The sequence below is a fragment of the Penaeus monodon genome, chromosome 20 (genome assembly GCF_015228065.2).
Source record: "Penaeus monodon isolate SGIC_2016 chromosome 20, NSTDA_Pmon_1, whole genome shotgun sequence".
Lineage (NCBI taxonomy): Eukaryota > Metazoa > Arthropoda > Malacostraca > Decapoda > Penaeidae > Penaeus > Penaeus monodon.
The window spans coordinates 40,096,198-40,096,460 of record NC_051405.1 but is presented as its reverse complement, the minus strand read 5'-3'; the positions used below and the strand labels follow the sequence as shown (position 1 = coordinate 40,096,460).

The following is a 263-nucleotide window of genomic DNA, read 5'->3' as shown; positions in this document are numbered from 1 at the left end:
CTGCCCTCTTCCTCCCTCCCTCAAGCGCCGTCAACGGGAGCGTCTGTGACCTTTTCACGTGCGAAGTCGAGCGCCGTGTGATGCGAATCCAGCGCGTCTACCCAAGCTGCCATTCATACAACACGGGAAAGGGTTGCCAGTTTGACTTTAACGTTTTCGTAGCGAGAGGAAGGTGGAGTTAGTGAAGGCGTGATGGTAAATATCATCTTTGAATTTGTTATTATGTTTTATGCAGATACGTTGCATATTTGAATGAGAGACCG

The 263-nt window shown here is 49.0% G+C and overlaps 1 protein-coding gene across 1 annotated transcript in view; it reads right to left on the bottom strand.

Moving 5' to 3' along the window:
* The window catches only part of LOC119586077, a 13,457-nt gene extending 13,367 nt beyond the window's left edge, over nt 1-90 (bottom strand). Inside the window, exon 1 of the mRNA XM_037934778.1 lies at nt 5-90. The gene's annotated coding sequence lies outside the window, so the exon portion shown is untranslated. The remainder of the gene's footprint in view (nt 1-4) is intronic.
* Between the last annotated feature and the right edge of the window lie 173 nt (nt 91-263).